At 53.0% G+C, this 19,902-nt stretch overlaps 1 pseudogene; it reads right to left on the bottom strand.

Annotated features, from left to right (window-relative positions):
• Positions 1–5,232: 5,232 nt before the first annotated feature.
• Positions 5,233–7,438, bottom strand: LOC148092654 (prolactin-releasing peptide receptor-like; annotated as a pseudogene).
• Between the last annotated feature and the right edge of the window lie 12,464 nt (positions 7,439–19,902).

Genomic DNA, 19,902 nt, shown 5'->3' with positions numbered 1-19,902 from the left:
CCAAAATCTCTTGAAATCCAGGAAAACGCACACTGCATCACTCTTGCTCAAACACGCTCTTTTTCCCAATGTGTTGAGAACATTCAAGAAAGCAAAAAAGAAGGGCATTTTGCAGTGAAATTCAGACGGGCATGTACAAGAAGTCATTTCTATTGGTTGCAGAGTGCAAAAGCATGATTGACTTCATTTTCTCGATGAAACCCTTACATTTCCAAGTGACCTGAAGTAGGACTTTCACAAAAAGATGTTTGCGTGTCTGTGGTGAAAGGAGCTCTAAGGTGTGTATTCAGTGCTGGAGAGTGACACACTCTACACAGGTTACACAGCATTTTGAGAGCACCAACATGCTTCAAACTGAAATTACTACAAGGTGTGTGTAGCATGGAGAAAGAGGCATGTGTCAAGGTGAAGTTTGCCTTAGAACACATCCCAGAGAGGAGGACCTTTCAAAAATGGACTTCTCTTTCAATTTTCCCAAAGATGGGACGACCCTGGAAAGAAGGCTTGTCATTTCAAAGAAAGAAGAGGAAACCAAAATCCAGGTAGTGAAACGAGCACACCAGTATGGGAGATGTGCATGTGTACAATTGTAAGCAGCAGCTCTTTGTGGCCACTTGGAAACAGCGCTGGGAGAAAATTTCGTACGAAGCGGGATTTGGCCAAAGTTGAAAGACCTTCCAAAACTACCCCGATAGAACTTAACCAAATAGTGAATGTTGCAATAAGCTCTTGCAGGAAAGGTGCTTCTCTGACACAACCCCCGAGCAGGTAGCTACATTCTGCACAGTACAAAATGCATATGAATTCCAGCATGAAAACTCACTCCAGAAGGATGAAATGCATGTTTCTCTCTGAAAGAACACTCAGCCACTATTCTTTTGCTTGCTCCTTCCAAGTCTTTGTAGAAACGTGTGTTTTCACTGCTGGAATACGTTTTAGGATGCACTGTTTCAATCTCTTGCAAGCCTCATGTTGTTTCCTAGACAATGTGAAAAAACACGGATTATGCTTCCTAAATCACTTGAACTCCAGGAAAACGCACACTGCATCACCCTTGCTCAAACACGCTCTTTCATCTAATGCGTTGAGAACAATCAAGAACGCAGAAAGAAGGGCATTTTGCAGTGAAATTCAGACGGGCATGTACAATAGGTCATTTCTATTTGTTGCAGAGTGCAAAAGCATGATTGACTTCATGTTCTCGATGAAACCCTTACATTGCCAAGTGATCGGAATTTGGACTTTCACAAAAAGATGTGTTTGTGTGTGTATGCGCCAAAGGAGCTCTAAGTTGTGTATTCAGTTTTGGAGAGTGACACACTCTACATAGGTTACACAGCGTTTTAAGAGCACCAACATGCTTAAAACTGAAACTGCGACAAAGTGTGTGTAGCATGGAGAAAGAGTCATCTTTCGAGGACAAGTTTGCCTTAGAACACATTCCAGAGAGGAGGACCTTTCAAAAATGGACTTCTCTTGTCAATTTCCCCAAGGATGGGACAACCTTCGAAGGAAGGCTTGTCATTTCAAAGAAAGAAGAGGAAACCAACATCCAGGTAGTGAAACGAGCACACCAGTATGGCAGATGTGCATGTGTACAAGTTCAAGCAGCAGCTCTTTGTGGACACTTGGAAACAGCGCTGGGAAAAAATTTCGTACGAAGCGGGATATGCCAGAGTTGAAAGCCCTTCCAAAACCAACCCTAAAGAACTTAACCTAACAGTGAATGTTGCAATAAGCTCCTGCAGGAAAGGTGCTTCTATGACACAACCCCCGAGCAGGTAGCTACATTCTGCACAGTACAAATTGCATATGAATTCCAGACTTAACACTCACTCCAGGATGAAATGCATGTGTTTCTCTCTGAGAGAACACTGAGTCACTAGGTTTTTGCTTGCTCCTTCAAAGCCTTTGTGGAAACGTGTGTTGTCACTGCTGGAATACTTTTTGGGATGCATTGTTTCAATCTCTTGCAAGCCTCATGTGCAGCCCTCTATGTTGTTTCTTAGTCATTGTGGAAAAATGCGGAATATGTTTCCCAAATCACTTGAAATCCAGGAAAACGCACAGTGCATCACTCTTGCTCAAACATGCTCTTTCACCTAATGCATTGAGAAGATTCAAGAAAGCAGAAAGACAAGCATTTTGCCGTGAAATACAGACGGGCATGTACAAAATGCCATTTCTATCGGTTGCAGAGTGGAAAAGCTTGATTGACTTCATGTTCTCGATGAAACCATCTCATAATGAATATATGCCAGCACATTTTGAAACACTCCCCAGTCGATTTAGTGAGATAAATCTATTGATTGACTGCCAAAAGTGCAACCTGGTGACAATCCTTGGAAAGCAGATTACAGAACCTCCTGTCAGCCTCGGAGAGGGCTGCTGCCAAGTACCAGGCTTGCTCAGTTCCCGGCTCTATGGCTTGCATGACTCCTTGCAGGAGAGGATTGCATGCTTTGTATTACCTGAAGTGGATTATATTAAATAAAATTTTCTACTTTCAACCCTGTGTGGATTTCTCTAGGACTCACTTCTGATAGATTTTTTTAAAGTTAGTTTTTTCATAACATTTTAAAAATATATGTTTTTAAATTGTTTAGAACAATTTTTTTAAATATATATTTTTATGTGTTTTAGTGGGAGAGGGAGGGAAAGGGAGAGAGAGAGAGAAACACCAATGAGAAAGAGACATCCATCGGATGTCTTCTGCATGCAGCCTACTTGGGATCGAGCCTGCAACCTTGGGCATGTGCCCTGACTTAGAACCCAACTGGCGACCTCTCGGTGCATGGGACAGCACTCACCCAACTGAGCCACACCGGCCAGTTCTAAAGTTAGTTTTATAGCCAAACTAGTCCGAAAGAGATTTCACATAAGGTAAGAATTAATTAGTTGCTATTCATTTGCCAATTTGCTTAGTTTGTAAAAATGTTTATAAACAGCATAATTCTCCAACCTCATTAGGCTCTCCATAAAATCCATATAAATATTAAAAATGTTAAGTTGTAAGCATGATAGAAACAGGTGGCAGTTTTTCTAGTAATTATTGGGATACCTTCTTCTCACAGTTGATATAGACTTACTTACATCAAGCTAATCAGGGAACACTCCCATTTTTGGATTTGGAATAATTTGTAGTGTATAACTTTATAATGCAATTGATCTGACTGGACTCACACAGTGCCTTACACATAGAAGACATGTAAGGAAATTGTTGAAAGCATACCTATATATTCCTGATGACAACGAGTTGTCTCTATGTGATTCATCAGGTATTGTCTGAAGGCTTAAAAGAGTTTTCCCCAAGTAACTCACTGTCAGAATTCAACTTCAAATTCTTAACACCTGTGACAGGTACAATGAAAGCTTCACTCAGGTGTTTCTGAGACTAATTAAAAAGAGGACACTTCTTACCCTGGCCAATGTGGCTCAGTTGGTTGGAGGGTCATCCTGTCCACCAAAGGGTCACAGGTTCAACTCCCGTCAGGGCACGTACCCAGACTGCAGGTTAGAGCCCCAGTAGGGGCATGTACAGGAGGCAACTGGTCGATGTTTCTTTCACACATTGATGTTTCTCTCTCCCTCTCCCTTCCTCTCTCTTTAAAGCCAATTTTAGAAATTATAAAGTTGAATCTTGAACGTATATTAAAACCAACTAAAATGCTTTGAAAAGCCCTTATGCCCAGGCCCATCTCAAATCGACTGGACTCTCTGAGGACAGGGCCTAGTCAGTGATGTTATCTGAAAGCTCCCCAGGTGATTCTAGGAGCAACCAGAGCTAAGAATCAGTGAATTTAACCTGGCAACAAAGAGACCACAATCAATCATATTTCTCCCCAACGAATCCCATCCTTTCCCCATCGCCCCCACTCTCCACACATACCCCAAAAATGCTCTAAGGAAACATGGGGTGTGTGGCCTTGAGCCTCCCGGTAATGGCGCTGCTGGAAGCGCAGGAGCCGGTCCCTGGGATGCCACAGGGCTGATCTGACAGCTGCATATCAGGTATCATTGCCTAAGACTCCTGCTCTCACTGCCCAGTCACTGTTGCAACATCAATGTGGAAACCCCTGTCCCTGGGCACTTGTCCTCATTGACAGAGCTCTCAGGAGGTTACGGCGAGAATTATCAGCATGGTATCACAGCCCAACAGTCTTCACCTGTTCCCTTAACCATGGGATTGGAATTACGTGTTCTGTGCATCCTGGGGAGTGACAGTTTATTTTTCTCTTTTGACCTTAAGTAAGCTTCTCCCGGTTCTTGTATTCAGAGTTGATTGTGTCCCAGGTGTGTCGCTACAGAGCAGGTGGCGCCGCCGTGGGTCTGCTGCGACCGAGCAATTAGACGATGCAGGAGAACGCTGTAGCTCACAGATTACACCCAGTTTCAGAAAAGCAAATACCTGAGTGCCCACCTTGTGGCAAATACTGGGTGCGTACACACAAACATACCCACAGGTAGGACGTCTGTCCTATGCACAGCTGTATGTCTCCTTAAGTGAGTGGTACCTTTTCCACTTTATTCCTATTGAATCTCTTCATTGACTAATTTATCTCATCATTTTCAAATACAGTTGGGGGTAAGGAGAGGAAAAACAATAGCAAGACCTTCTTGAAGGTGACTTGTAAGTCTTTTGCACTATAAATGCAAGTGGATTTAAAATGAAAACCCCCTTTGATGTATCAAGGCCTTATTCAGGAAACACTAACATCCTAGATGTCGATTGGTAATACACGCTTCCCCGGAATTCTAGAAACAAACGGGTTCCAGTCAGCTAAGCGATATCAGGTATTATATCCAAGTTGCAAACTTTTAAAAAGGCAAACCGACAGGCTTTACGTCCTACCTCATTGCCCCTTCTCGTCTCACCCAGTGGCAAACAGAAGGAAAAGCAAGGAAGGCGGCCACGGTTCAGAAACACTGTTTGAAAACCAGAGAAAGAGCTTTGCTTGACCTTTAAAGCACAAATAGAAAATAGTAAATCTCCTTCCCTCTCCCTGGCCTCCTCCAAGCAAAGCACTAGCAGCAAAGCCCATGTAACGTTTTACAAAGACTCGAGGACAAGGCAAGGCGGCTGAGTAAGAGGGCTGGGCTGCGTGTTCTGCCCGTGTTGGCTTAGCTCTGGTTCTGGGAACAGGTTCCCCAGTCCAGCCTCGCGGGCACCCTCGGAGACCAGGGAGGGGGCGTGGAGGGGCATCAGGTGAGGCAGGCCTAGGTGCAGCGGCATCAGATGACCACGCTGAGTGTCATGCTCTGGTCCTGCGGCGGGATCCTGCGGGACCAGGCGAGCAAGAGATTGCCCAGCTCCTCGCCAAAACTTGCGTGCTCGCAGCGCCCCCTGGGGCCGGCGCCCGGTACTGCATCCCCTGCTCAGCAGCGCCCCCTGGCGCTGGGGACCAGTACTGCAGCTCCCGGCGGGAGCCGTCCTGCAGCCAGGCGTCGATGAGCGGGTTGTAGCCGACCGAGCTCACGGCGAGCCAGTGGCCGAGCAGCTGCTCCACCCGAGGGCGCAGGGGTCGATGGCGCTTGGGCGGAGGTCCCGCAGCAGGTTGGAGAAGTGCAGCGGCAGCAGCAGGTGGCGAGCACCACCGCGGCCACCACCGGGAGGCAGAAGGGGCTGCGGCGCGCGCGGTCCCAGCCGGCCTGGCTCCGGTCACACATCCCGGCCCCACGCAGTTTCGCAGCTTCACCGATGCTCGGACGTAAGACGGATGACCAGCAGGGGAGCAGGTAGGTGACGAGCAGCAGCCCCCAAGGTAGAGCTGTCGCTGGCGCTCCTGGGGCCCCAGAACTGCTCGCAGAGGCGCACGGGGTGCGGCTGGAGCTCGACGTGGTGGGTGTGCGGGGCGGCGGGCGGCGCCAGCACCGCGGACAGCGCCCAGGTGCCCAGCACCGCGGACAGCGCCCAGGTGCCCAGCCCGAGACGCGGGGCGCAGGGGGTGCACCGGCGCGACGTGGCGGTCCACGGAGAAGGTGGTGAGCGTGACCACCCACACGTACACGGTGACGGGCCGCAGGGAGAAGACCAGGGGGCACAGGCCCCGCCGGACCCCCAGCCGCGCGGCTCGAGGCCTAGGCCAGCGCGAGCGCACGCAGGCCGTGCAGTGAGCACATCGGGCAAGGCCCGGCTGCCGGTGAGAAAGTGGGTGACGCTGTGCAGCCGGCGCACGCGCGCGATCGCCGGCACCAGCAGGCAGTTGCCCTCCAGCCCCACGGTCACCACGACGCTGTGGAGCAGCAGGATCGGCCCCTTCAGCCGATGCACCAGCTGCAGGCTCTGGAACGGAGCGGCGCCCTGGGCGCCGGGCCAGCCGTCGACCCATTGCCTCTGGTTCCCTGGAGTTGAGGCCACCGGGGGAAGTTCAGAGAATAAGTCAGGGACGAGGGGCTCCTGAGAAGGCAGGGAAGCCACGGCTACCTGTCCAAAGAGAATCAAAGTCCCTCAGTTCTCATGTTCTATCTACCCCCTCCTACCCAACCGCTCCCTCCCCAGTTACCCAAATACTCCCTTTGGAGTAACTGGCCAAGATAAATAACAATTTAAAGTGCTGCCTTCCCACCTCTGCAAAAATAAATCGGTGCGTGGTTATGCACGCACAGGTTATTTAAACGCCTTCTAACCCATTTAGAGCTCTCAGTGGGCGCAGGCTAGACCCAGGGGTGCGGTCCTACCTGGCGAGTGCGACTTGGCGGACGGAGAGCGGTGGAGGGAGGGAGAGGCGGGATCTGCCCCCTGGAGTCCTCCGCCCGCGACTATGGTGCCGGCTTCTCGCTTTTCCGCGGGAGCTGAACAGGTGCCGGAGTTGCCAGCGGGCTCGCAGCTTTGAGGGGGGCCGGGAGCCCCCCCTGCCGCTCCCCCACTCCAGCGCCCTTGTATGGAAAATGGGGGCGGAGCGCACACCACCAGGCTCGGCGCTTAGACAACTGGGGAGAAGGGCGAGTGACAGAAGGACGGAAACGGCAAGGGAAGGAGGGGTGGACAAGCCTGGGCGGCAGAGACGCGACTGCGGGAGCTGCTGCGCCCCGGGGGTTTCCGCTCCGGGGGGGGGGCGGACGAGGGGAGCGTGGGGCGGGAAGCGCCCGGTCTCTCGGGACCTGGTGCAGTGTCAGAGGGACGGGGCTGGAGGAGCGGGGTGGGGACTGAGATGCACCACGGGTGTGGGGAGAGCGAGGGCCCGTCCCTAAGCGCTGGATCCTGCGCAGAGTCCAGGCTGGGGGTAGAGAGTAGCGTGGGGGCTCCTGCAGGGATTAGAAATGGGGAGCCCTGAGCTCCCCGCAGACCTGCGGGCCCTCGCCCTCCCGGGACCCCGAGCGCTCCCCCGGCTGCGGCTCCGCCCAGCCCAGGACGGTTCAGCACCTCGGACAGCTCCCGGCCGGGCTTCGGGAGCCCGGTGCTGCGGGGGATTCCGACCCCTCTCTGGGCGCGAAGCATTGGGAAAGGGGCCAGCCGGGTTCCTGGGGCTGCAGCTCCCCCAGCCCAGGGTTCAGCACCGCGGACAGCTCCCGGGCCGGGCTGCGGGGGGTTCCGACCCCTCTCTGGGCGCGAAGCATTGGGAAAGGGGCCAGCCCGGTTCCTGGGGCTGCAGCTCCCCCAGCCCAGGGTTCAGCACCGCGGACAGCTCCCGGGCCGGCTTCGGGAGCCCGGTGCTGCGGGGGTTCCGACCCCTCTCTGGGCGCGAAGCATTGGGAAAGGGGCCAGCCCGGCTCCTGGGGCTGCGGCTGCGTCTCCAAGCGCAGCAGGTGGAGTGCAGGCCAGTGAGCCGGGGTCTCTGGGCGTCGGAGGGTGTGACTCTGTCCCCTCTCTAGGTCAGAAAACACAGCCCTCACGCCAGCCACACTGCACAGACACCTTAACACCCGGCCCCCCTGCTCCCCAACCGCCCTTCCCGCTCTTTCTCAGCCGCCAGGCCCTGTCCCTCATCTGCGTGGCTCTCCCAGGGCAGAATCTAAGTTCCTGGGCCGAGACCCTACCCTCTCCCCTTGTACGAACACCCCCCAGGCCTCCTCACCTCATTTTAGAGTGAAATATGTCCATACTAGTAATTGCAGGATTTCCACTTGGAAAACAGAAGTAACAAACATTTGAGAAGCTTAAGTTACATAAAATTTTAGTTGTATTAAGTCGTCCTTGAAATGCAAATTAGCCTGGACCACGGTGGGAGGGGAGGGGAGGGGAGGGGAGGGGAGGGGAGGGGAGGGGAGGGGAGGGGAGGGGAGGGGAGGGGAGGGGAGGGGAGGGGAGGGGAGGGGAGGGGAGGGGAGGGGAGGGGAGGGGAGGGGGCTTTGTAACCTCCCTTCTGTGGGCAAAAAGGGGCCCCATACTAAACCTGACAACTCAGCACAGGCCTGCAAGGCAAACCCTACAAACTCAGAGACTGAAAGTAATTGCATCTGCTCAGGAAAATTCCTAACTGAAAGTGGGTTATGGCGGGCAGTCACACCCCAGGTCGGTAGCTTCCTTTACAAAGATGAATCATTACCTTAAATTAGCCCTTCAATTGTCTTTTTGCATCAAAGATAACATACCTTTAAAATATGAGAGTAATCTCTTTTTCCAGGCCCCTGAGGGCCCAGACCACACCAGAGGGCTGGACCACGGAACCCCTCATTGCTATCTTGTACCCCGAATACACCTCTAAGTGCTGTAAGTGTTCATTGGTAACTGTCCCACACCCACCAATGTAAAAGAAGCACGTGTCTCTCCATTCTACTCTTTATCCAACCCTAGAGATTTCCCAGCTTTGCTTTCTCCCTGGTCCCTAATATACCACCAGTGGACTTCATGTAACCCTCTTATGTCTCCTCCTTTGATTGTAATGTATAAAATAAACTGCCATTCTCTGGAGCATTTTCTCAATCTTTTGAGATTTTGCTTCCTACCTATTGTCATCAGTTTGGCTCAGATAAACCCATAAAAATTCTCTACAGGTTTAGATGTTTCTTACTCGACACTCCTCTGAAGCTATCTCACCCCCTCACATCTTACTGCCTTTTTCCAGAGGGTGGAGCTCCCTCGCCCCTCTCCAGCAAGCCCTTGTCCTTTGTCTTCTGGATGCAGATATCTCTGTTAGGGCTGATAGAAGTAAAATTATTTCACCCTCCAAATTCAAATGATTCACTGATAGAGGAGGAAAAGTCAACACTGGAACAAAAGCAATCAATTTTATGCACCTGTATCCATTCTAAACCCACGCTCTCCAAGTTATAATCAATTTAGCTAAAGCCCCGAAAAAACTAGCTTCCAAATATATAAGAAATGTAGCAGCCCCTCATACCAGGGTTTCTCACCCTCCACACTAGTGACATGGGGGGCAGGGTAATTCTGTCATGTGGGGCTGTCCCGTGCATTGTAGAATGTTTAGCAGCATCCCTGGCCTCTACCCTCTAGATGCCAGGAGTGCACATACCCAATTGTGACAACCAAAAATGTTTCTAAAAATTGCCAAGTATCCCCCTGAGGGTGAGAGTGGGGGGCCAAATCACCCCTGGCTGAGAACCAGTGCCTTACACCAATTCAGCACTCTTAAAGTTCACAAAGTCGCCTGGCCAGCGTGGCTCAGCGGTTGAGCATCAACCTATGACCCAGGAGGTCACAGTTCGATTCCCGGTCAGGGCACATGCCTGGGTTTCGGGTTCCGATCCCCAGCAGGGGGCGTGCAGGAGTCAGCTGGTCAATGACTCTCTCTCATCGATGTTTCTATCTCTCTCCCTCTCCCGTCCTCTCTCTGAAATCAATAAAAACATATATTTTTTAAAAGTTCACAAAGTCCTCTGCTTGAAAGTGCTACCAGCCTTCACAGTCAGCTCTCTTCAGACATCTGAACCCCAGAATTGTATTTCCAAAAACCCTGCATTTACCAGGTTGCCTACTCATCACTTCCTGAAAGAGCAGCGGGGCAAATGGAAAAAGATGATGTTTAAGAAAACCCTAAGATAAGCCCAAGCTGACTGCCAAACAGAGGCGATCACTGGGCCCAAAGCCCAAAGCCCAAGTAAGGAACAGACACAGCTCTCGAGCTTGTGTAGGGGCTCCGCCATCACTCAATGTGGGCCTTGGGCATTTTATTCTGCAAGAACCCCCGTTTTGGAGAATATAAGAAATTCATAAAAATACCCACCTCTGGAGGATGTTGAGATCCCATATGTGACGGAACTGCACATAGTGGCACCTAGTAATGGCGACCACTCTTGGATGCTCCTTTGTCCTGCCTTATGTCACTGTCTCTTGTCAAGAGGGTTTCAGGGGAGCAATTCCCTAAACCCTTCCACTTGAACATTCCTCCAGAAGATTGTCTGTGGTGAGGAGAGTTCACCGTTTTTCAGTCTAAATGCTCTCCTTCGTTTTATTACTGTTTACCAGTCATGCAACGCCCCGGGTGAGATACTGTGTAAAAAATCAAGGACAGAAAACAACAACCAAACATTATTGGCTGGAAATGTGCACTTCAGCGAGTAAGAAGGAAGCCCACGTGGATCACTGTGACGTAGGCCCATGGAAAATGCCCCTGCCACCACCTGCTGTGAAAGGGCGCATTAACGACCACTGGGAAATTTACTAATTGCCTTAGCAAATCAGAATTGTGTTTACCCTTATAGAGCATATTTATTTTAATTCACAAGAGTCATTAAAGTATTCATAACATTTTTTACTCAACTGTATCAACATTGCATATGTTGTTTAAATGTGACTCCTTCTTATGCTTATGTAAAACATACACAACAATTTAGAGCCATTATGAATCTCTATGAGTGTTCAGGTGGCAGGAAATGACTGAAAAGTGAGTGCTCTAATCATCAGAATGTTCTACAGGCTGAGGCTTTGTGTGAGGAACCCACCTCCCTCTTTCCCCAGCCCTGCTTTTCCCAGGGGAGGGCTCGCGGTGATTCCTGCATCCCTGTCAGGTCCTGGGGTGGAGTAACTAGGCAGGCTTGCTGCATGGCACAGCTCCCTTCTCCTCCTTTCTGTGGTTTAATTTTGAAATGCATGCCTTTAATAATATCCCAAGTGGTCCATGAGTGATGCTGACAGTGTGGCCTGTTTTGATAGGATTATCCAGGGCTGAGGGGAGACCCAGGCTGGCTGAGTTGCTTCCCCCCACCCCCAAAACTCTAGGGCAGCTTTAGTCCCTGACCTTGGCCTATCTAGGGCCTCTTGCCACAGGCAGCCTCATTGCATACATCCCTGGGTCTCACCGCATTCCTCTTCAGGACCCAGCCAGGTCACATTCTGTACCCCAAAAAGAAGCACTAAGAGACACAAGGCTTGACCAGTCGACTCAATTCAAGATCTTAGCACATTCTATTTTTTAAATTTTGATTGGCTTCTTGTCGATGCTCAGACATGAGCAGCAGGGATGGCATATCTCAGCTTAGTCTATCAGGAGTAGAAAATATAAATAAATAAATGATTAAATAAATAAATAAATAAAACAAAACACTCGAAAGCCATTTCTATAACATTCTTTTCCAAAGGCAGGCAATTTGCTTTCCTATTTTTGATTCCAATCCTGTTTCATAATCAACTGGAAATGGCTTTTATGGCTGGTTACAATCATCTTGTGTTTGCATTAGGGCATTTAGCAGTAAGGGCTCTTTGTGGTCACATCTAGATAGAAAACTGGACCTTGTAGAAGCCCCTCATTCCAGTTGCCTCCTGACCAAACACAGAGACGGACCCAAACCACGTCTCTCTATGTCCCCCCTCTGAGTTGTTCTCTAGACACCATTCTGGTGCTACTGTCTTGTGAGCTAGGGACTCTTCCTGTTTAGTTTTTAACAAAATGCAAAACTGGAATGGTCCTTGTGTTTTCCCAGTGATTTACATGTGTGTGTACATGCACGACATCCAGGGGCGGCAGTTTGACAGTTCAGATGTCTAGGAAGGTGTGATCTCCCTGTGTTTTTTCTTAGCTAGTGGGCCTTTGTCACCAGAGAAACAGCCCAGCGTTCACCCTTGAGGACACCGAGAGCAGTGTCTCTGCAGAGGGCGAATAACATGGATTGTATGCCTCTCGTCCACTGTGGCTCAAAGGCCACCTATGTCAGCATCACTTCTGGTGCTTATTTTTAAAAACTGCAGATTGATGGACCACAAGACAGACCTATTAAATCAGCACTGCTGAAAGCGAGAGCTGGCTGGGGAAATGAAAATCTCACAGGCACTGTGGGCTGTTCTGATGCGTACTCAAGTGTGAGGACCGTGTCCTACAGCCTGCCACTAGGCAGTGAATCTAAGGAACCCTGGCTCCCTACGGCCCCACCGTGACTGAGATGCAGCCACCAAACCCAGCCTGGCCTGCCACCAGAGGAGCCACACTGGGTCTCAGCCCGTCCCCTCCCCTTACATGATAAATATGGGAAGACAGTTGTACTGTAGGAGCTCAGTGCTTTTCCTATATTCTGTCTTTTCAAGTTATTTTTAGTGACATAAATAGCACATGAACACATTCTCATGTTTTATAGACATGAAACAGATGAGCCTAAAGCTCCCTTTGACCTCCACTCTCCATCTGTCTCTCCCTCAGAGGTTACACTTGTCCTTTCCCTGTGTGTTAACATATATATGCCTGAAGCCACGGAAAAGTAGTATTGATGGACATTTAAGTTATTTGCAACTTTTTGCTATTATAGGCTTTACCAAAATAAAGATGTTCCAGATATAGGTCAAAGACTATAAACTTCCAGCCCTAAGATGACCAATTCTAGGGATCTAATGGACAGCATGGTGATCATGGTTAATAATACTGTATTATATACTTGAAAGTTGCTTAAGAGTGTGGATCTGAAATGTTCTCACCACAAATAAAATAAATGGTAGTTATGTGGTATGACGGAGGTGCTACGGTGGGAATCATTCTGCAATATACAAGTGTGTCAAATCAACACCTCACGCTTATACAATATGTCAATTATATCTCAATAAATCTGTAGCAAAAGATCCATATGCTATTCCAGTATTTGGATTAAGAGTGAAGCATATATATTATCAGTGGTGATGTTTCCAGTGACCATAACATTCTAATGCTGCTCAATAGTCATCTATTTTGTAAAAACTCAGGATTCAAATTCAGAAAAATAAAAATAAAATAAATGGGTTTCCATATGCCTCTTTGGGGAGGATATCTCAGGGGTCCATTCAGCAAAGAGAAATTTCTGAGTCACAAGATGTGACCCAATTCACACTGCAGGGGACTCTCTTTGCTGAATGAATTGTCAGAGCTCATTACATCGGCGTGAGTGCTTACGGTGGTCAGGTGAGTGTGGATGGGAACACTGCTCTTGAACCAAGCAGCATTCTTCATGGATGTTGGGACTGGCCACCACGGCCCCCCAACTGGGTCTTCCCTGCTGTGGCCTAAGGGCTCCAATCCCGGGAGCACCATGCTGTTCTTCACTAGTCCGAAAAAGCCACTCGGGGGACCAGAGGGGAAGGACACAGCCTTTATTACTTACTTATTAAGACCTGATGAGTAAGTTACTGCACCAGGCCAGGGTCAGAGAGGGGCTTAACCAGCAGACGGGGGAGGGGGAGCCATGGACAAAGAGCCTGGTGAGGCTTGTTCTCTGTCAAGGACGTGGGAAGGCACCTGGGTCTGCACTGCTCTGCCCCTTGTGGCCCGCTGGCCAGGTGGACTCCATCCCACTGACTGGAAGGGACATCGGGCTACCTCCTCATTTGACCCCATACCTGCCTGTCCCCCTTCCTCCCGGTGGGCACACTTGTCCAGAGCTCCACGGGCACAGCAGACCGCCACTGTCCTCACAGAGCTCAGTGCCAACCAGGGCCTCATGACAGCTGCTGGGAAGGATGAGTTCTCATGGGCTGGGAGGGGGCACTGGCTCACCCGGAATGCCCTGTATAAAGTGTGTGTGTCAGGCAGACACTGCTTTCCACCTGGAGAGGGACCTCTGTTTTAATGTTTTTAAAATTAGGTGCCCGCCGGTGTCTTCACTTAAGCTCATAATCCCATGGTTAATAAAATGTCTGAGGCCAAAATCTAAGCCCCCTGGGTCAGGTGGAGTCTCTGGGAGAGGCTGGGACCTCGCCAGCCGGGGCGTTGCAGGAGTGAGCTGGGGTGAGGAGGGGGCAGTGGCAAGAGGCCCTGGGGAGCCACTGATGTTCCCAGGCCTGCAAAGCCGGGGCATTGCAGGAGTGAGCTGGGGTGAGGAGGGGGCAGCGGCAAGGGGCCCTGGGGAGCCACTGACGTTCCCAGGCCTGCAATCAGGGCCCCGGTGCAATTTCCACGCCGACAGCCACAGCCCAGGCACCAGAGCAGCCCTGTCCAGCTCAGGACCTCTGTGTCTTCATCTGTAAAGCAGGTTGGGGGGCCAGCGGGAGGGAGCATCCTGAAGGTCTCTACAAGCTCTGACAGTTCAGGAGTCCAAGACTGATCCCGAGAGAGTCAACTATCCACACACCTGGCTGGCATCAGTTTCTGCACCCACCTGGATGGCATCAGTTTCTGCACCCACCTGGATGGCATCAGTTTCTGCACCCACCTGGATGACGTCAGTTTCTGCACACACTGGATGGCATCAGTTTCTGCACCCACCGGGTGACATCAGTTTCTGCACACACCGGGTGATATCAGTTTCTGCACACACTGGATGACATCAGTTTCTGCACCCACCTGGATGGCATCAGTTTCTGCACCCACCGGATGACATCAGTTTCTGCACCCACCTGGATGACATCAGTTTCTGCACACACTGGATGACATCAGTTTCTGCACCCACCTGGATGACATCAGTTTCTGCACACACTGGATGACATTGCCTATCCACACACCTGCCTGGCAACACCTGTCTCCTTAATAAAAGGTGGCCCCCGTTCTATCTGATGCACCTGCCATCCTTTAAGCCTGGCTTTGGTTTTTCTCTCCAGGGGCTGGCCTTCTGACACATCTAGGAAGTAACCTGGGGCCCGTGGATTCACGCTTCGCTAAGGGAAGGATCCCTGGAGGAAATAATTCAGTCCACGTGTGCTCTCCCCAAGGATTCCGCTCTCAAGCTTTAAACAGCACGAGCAAAGTTGGCCTGTGTAATTGCTGGCAGGCTTCGGAGTTCAGTAAGTTGGCTTTTGTTTGATTCCTACGATTCACCAGATCCATTCAAAACAGTTCCTCATCTCGCCCTTGGGGCCTTTTCCGGTTATGCGAACACCCTGCTGGCTCCATGAGGCTTTTGCAGGCAAGACTTAAAAACCTTGTACTAGTCTGTTTACTATTCCCCCAGCTACTTTCCTTTCATATCACAAATTTCAAAAACATAATTAAAGGCTGCAGTGGGGTTTCTTTTTCTACATCAAACCCACAAAATTAAACATAGCTAGAGAGCTCCCTGAGATGTTTCTTATGCAATATCTTCATAGACAACAACCAAAAAGGACACACACAGGACACGAGGCAACAAGGTGTTTTCCTAGGAAATGTATGGTCGTAAATAAAATGCTTAAGCTGCTGACAATCCTGGTGACGTATTAGGCCTTGAGACCGTCTTGATTTCATGTCTTCATTTTATTTTTTCAATTCTATTTACTGCCTATCAAAAATGGATTTAAATGTTTCAGGGACTTGCTACTCAAAGCTCGGTCCTCCGGCTGGCAGCATCGGCCTTGGGGGGAGTTTGTTAGAAATCAGAATCGCGCCCAGCCGGGCATGGCTCAGCGGTTGAGAGTCGACCTAGGATCCAGGTGATCAGGGTTTGATTCCCCGTCAAGGCACATGGCCAGGTTGCGGGCTCGATCCCCAGCAGGAGGCTTGCAGGAGGCAGCCAATCAATGGCTCTCTCATCATTGATGTTTCTCTCCCTCTCTCTCTCTCCTTTCCTCTCTCTGAAATCAATAAAGATATATATACTTTTTAAAAGAAATCAGAATCACTGCCCTACCCCAGACCTCAGGAACCACAATCTATATTTTGACAAGAATTCGTGGCCACAGCCGGGCTTTGGGCGCCCTCAGCACTAAGGGAAGTTCAGCACAGCTTTACTGTTGGACAAAGTGACCTCTTCTCTCCCTCCTGCGAACCTCTGGCAAACCCCATACCTTCACAGGGGCATTTGGCTTTCAATACTGGGGGGAGGTTGGCTGAATTCAGAAAGTGCTGAGTCTGTGCCCAATTTAGAAAATATCCAAATTAATAAATAATTGATTTTTCCTGTATTCAGAAACTACAATGTTATATCTACAGAGAAACAGGAACATCTTTCAGGGTCAAAAGAGCTGGTGTGTTTTTACACATTTCCTTCACATTCGTCCACATCTAGACTGTCTTTTGGGATTTTGAGAGATGCGAATTAAAATTACACTGAGATAAAACAAAAGAGCGCTGAGTCTGGCACCCAGCTGGGCATGGGGCGAGAGCAGGGCTATCCCCGGGACCCGGTCCTCGCAGGCTGGACCCCAGGCGTCAGAAGCAGCCCGATCCTTTCGTTCAGGGGAAGGGTGTCACTCCCAGGCCACCAGGCCACCGGAGGCTGCTCCGCGCGCAGAGCTCAGCTGTGGGTTCCACCCAGGGCGCCCAGGCTCTTCCTGAGGCCCGGGGACGGACGGGCGCGGAACTTGAGGGCAAAGGGGGTTTTTACGGGTGAGGAGACCCAGGCCAGGGGAGTGAGGGGCCGGGGCACCTGCTCCTCAGCACAGCGAGGCCTGGCCCGGGTCTCGGGGACTCTCTGCTTCTTCCTCCGGGCGGGGGGTGTTTTGTGACCCCGATGACCACCTGAAAGAGCAACAGGCTCCACCTGCGTCCCCAGCCCCTGCGCACATGTCTCTTCATCCAGGACAGAGAACCAGGCGGCTGCACACACGGGGACGGAGACGGGGGACCAGGCGGCTGCACACACGGGGACGGGGACAGGGGACCAGGCGGCTGCACACACGGGGACGGGGACGGGGACAGGGGACCAGGCTGCTGCACACACGGGGACGGGGACAGGGGACCAGGCGGCTGCACACACGGGGACGGGGACAGGGGACCAGGCGGCTGCACACACGGGGACGGGGACAGGGGACCAGGCTGCACACACGGGGACGGGGACGGGGACAGGGGACCAGGCTGCTGCACACACGGGGACGGGGACAGGGGACCAGGCTGCACACACGGGGACGGGGACGGGGACAGAGGACCAGGCTGCTGCACACACGGGGACGGGGACAGGGGACCAGGCTGCACACACGGGGACGGGGACAGGGGACCAGGCTGCACACACGGGGACGGGGACGGGGACAGGGGACCAGGCTGCACACACGGGGACGGGGACGGGGACAGGGGACCAGGCGGCTGCACACACGGGACGGGGACGGGGGACCAGGGCGGGCTCCGGGCAGCGGCCGCCGAGAGGTTTCCCCGGAGCCGAGCGGGACGCGCCGTGTCTGCGCCGCAGGCTCGCGGGCCCCCGGGCCTCTGCAGGCGGAGCACCGCCTCGCGGGGGGAGCTCTGGTCTGCGCGCCGTCTGCTGCCGCTCGAAGGGGCGGGCTGCTTGGGCGCCCCTCGCGGGACCGTCTCAGGCGCTGCCCAGAGGCGCCCCCGGCCCAGGGGAGGGGCTGGGTCAGACGGTCCGGCTTCTCCATCGGGCTGGGAGCGCCCGCGCCCCCGGGGCCGCCCGCAGCTCCGCCGCCTCCCCCAGCGCAGGATTCGCAGAAGCAGGAAAATCCCGCTTCTGGCGAAAAGGCAGGAGAGGCCGCGCCTCTCACCCGAGCTGTGGAAGAAGCCAGCCCCGCGCCGCGCGACCGCCGAGCTCCCCCCACGCGCGTTCCGAGCTTCGTGCCCGCGCCGGGCCCCCGCGGGGAGCAGGAGCTACGGCCCCTGGAGGGTCCCCCGGGCGGCAGAGCAGGGCCGCCCCGACAGCTGCGGGGTCCCCCGGGCGGCAGAGCAGGGCCGCCCCGACAGCTGCGGGGTCCCCCGGGCGGCAGAGCAGGGCCCGCGGACAGCTGCGGGGTCCCCAGGGCGGCAGAGCAGGGCCCGCGGACAGATGCGGGGTCCCCCGGGCGGCAGAGCAGGGCCCCCCCGACAGCTGGGGGGTCCCCCAGGCGGCAGAGCAGGGCCCGCGGACAGCTGCGGGGTCCCCAGGGCGGCAGAGCAGGGCCCGCGGACAGATGCGGGGTCCCCCAGGCGGCAGAGCAGGGCGGCCACGCAGGCCTCCTGCCGCTCCTCCCGCGAAGCCCCTCAGGCCTCGGGGTGTGGCCGAGGCGGCAGCCCCCCCACCTCCCCTCCTCCCCAAAGACAGCGCACCGACGAGGAACCACCGCACAGCCGCCGTGTGCCCGCACCGCCCTGCGCCCTCCGCAGGGACCGTCTAGCTTCACGCCCTGAGCCCTCCGCGCTGACCGTCAGGCTTCACGCCCTGTCCCCTCCGCAGGGACCGTCTAGCTTCACGCCCTGAGCCCTCCGCGCTGACCGTCAGGCTTCACGCCCTGAGCCCTCCGCAGGGACCGTCTAGCTTCACGCCCTGCGCCCTCCGCAGGGACCGTCTAGCTTCAGCCCTGAGCCCTCCTCAGGGACCGTCTAGCTTCAGCCCTGAGCCCTCCGCAGGGACCGTCTAGCTTCACGCCCTGTCCCCTCCGCGCTGACCCTCTAGCTTCACGCCCTGTCCCCTCCTCAGGGACCGTCTAGCTTCACGCCCTGCGCCCTCCGCACTGACCGTCTAGCTTCACGCCCTGCGCCCTCCGCACTGACCGTCTAGCTTAACGCCTTGCGCCCTCCGCACGGACCGTCTAGCTTCACGCCCTGCGCCCTCCGCACGGACCGTCTAGCTTCACGCCCTGCGCCCTCCGCAGGGACCGTCTAGCTTCACGCCCTGCGCCCTCCGCAGGGACCGTCTAGCTTCACGCCCTGTCCCCTCCGCAGGGACCGTCTAGCTTCACGCCCGCGTGTCTGCGGCAGGTCCCCATGCGCCCCGCAGACCAGGACCGGAGAGCTCAGGAAACTGCCACGCAGGAGGCGGCTGCGGCAAACTGCGAACCCAGCGCACCTGCTCGCCGCGTGACACAGCGGAGCCCGGCCAGGCAGGTAAAGCAGAGGAGGTCCTGGGTGGCCGGGGAGCCCTCACTGGGGCGGGAACAGCAGCACTTCCCCCGGATGCCGCTCCAGTGTCGCCCACATCTGACACTGATCCGGTCAGCGGTCATAGGAGGGAGGAGTCCCCGCACTCATTTCCAACTCTCAGGTGGCACAGGACATCAAGCAGGCTCTACCTGCAAGGTCTGACAAGGTAAGGCCTGGAGCATCTATCTGGCCTGATGGTCTGGCTGTGCAACCTCAGGCAAGTTGCTTAACTTCTCTGAGCCTTGTGTTTCTCAACTGTCAAAGGCAGCATTTAGATAAAATAAAATTAAATCCAGTTTTCAAACACTTTTAGCAGCAGATTCTTAAAATGTAAAACAAGTGAAGGCCCAGCCTGAAAAATTGGGGGGCTCTGGGACAGTAAGAATGCTCACCCAAAGACCTAGCTCTGCTGTGCTTCTCCCAGGCTGGCCGAGACTCCTCCATGGACATCGAATGCAGCCCATTCACTGAGAATCATTTTGTAAAATAGAAAATTACCCGGATTGAAAATATCATACATGAAAAATTAGCCTAGGTTTTAAAATTCCCTAATGAAATGCTGGTAACTTTCTGCTGATGAAGTATCTTAAGCAAAAGTGAACTTTCCCTTAATAAGCTATTACACTGACCAAATCATGCCGGAAATCCGATAATGTAGACAAATTGGTCATTTGGCAAGTGGTTCTGTGAGGACAGAGTGCAGATGCTAAGGCCCCTTTCCGGACTCACTGAGTCAGGATCTGCATTTTAAACAAGATCTCCCAGGTACTCCTAGTGCCCTTCAGGTGTGAGAAGGGCTCCTTTAGAGCAATGGTTTCCAGTCTTGGCCACACACTGGAGTTGTGGAGTCACT

This window comes from Miniopterus natalensis, chromosome 8 (assembly GCF_054644295.1).
Source record: "Miniopterus natalensis isolate mMinNat1 chromosome 8, mMinNat1.hap1, whole genome shotgun sequence".
NCBI lineage: Eukaryota > Metazoa > Chordata > Mammalia > Chiroptera > Miniopteridae > Miniopterus > Miniopterus natalensis.
The sequence above is the reverse complement of the archived record's forward strand: the minus strand, read 5'-3'. Positions and strand labels throughout refer to the sequence as shown.